Genomic DNA, 863 nt, shown 5'->3' on the forward strand with positions numbered 1-863 from the left:
TGTGTGTGTGTGTGTGAGATCAGCTTCACACTGTGCTGGATCAAGATGATCAGCAACGCCTCCGTCTCCAACGTCCAGTCCAGGATGCAGATACCAAAGGACACGGAGGAAGAGGAGAAGCCGCACAGGTACAGCGGGGTGTTGAACCCGCGCCTCATGTGTCCCGAGGAAAGTCTCGAGGCTCTGCAGGACATCGAGGCCAGAGAGGACGACGTCATGCTGGTGGCTCACCCCAAATGTGGCCAGACACTGAGATCCAACAAACCTGTATTCAAGATGTTCAGACAGAGTTACGTCAGCGTAGTTTTATTTCCACCTGCAGGTGTATGGACAACAATCTCACACAGCACAGCAGCACAATGTGGAAAGGTCTTCCACAAGGTAAAAGACAAAACTGACTTATATACACCCCAGAGTGTGAGGAGCTCCCCTTTGTGAACATGACTCAGCATTTCTGACAGACAATCTAAAGAGAGGAGACAGTCTGGTGCCACTTTGCTTCTTCCCCCCTGCACACCATTCAGCCGAGGTCACCGATCCCGTTTATCTCGACTGCCAAGGAGAGAGAGAATCAACAGGGAGAGATAGTTCACGGGGGCCTTGTTCCTTATCTAGTGAAACAAAAGTCACACAAAAGATTTTAAGAGTTACATTGTGTGCTTTCTGCAGGTTGGCTTTCATTTCAGCATGTCAGAATCAACCATAAAAAGAGGAAAAAACAGAGGATTGTTATTAGAAAGTCATTTTCCCATTACAGTTTCCATATCTCTTCTCTGCAGGTGTGCAGTTCTTCTTCATTGCTAGACTTTCTGTTTTACCCAGACACAGGAGCTTGTATTGATGCTGAATTCTTTGATGTAATA

The sequence above is a fragment of the Etheostoma spectabile genome, chromosome 17 (assembly GCF_008692095.1).
Source record: "Etheostoma spectabile isolate EspeVRDwgs_2016 chromosome 17, UIUC_Espe_1.0, whole genome shotgun sequence".
Taxonomy (NCBI): Eukaryota; Metazoa; Chordata; class Actinopteri; order Perciformes; family Percidae; genus Etheostoma; species Etheostoma spectabile.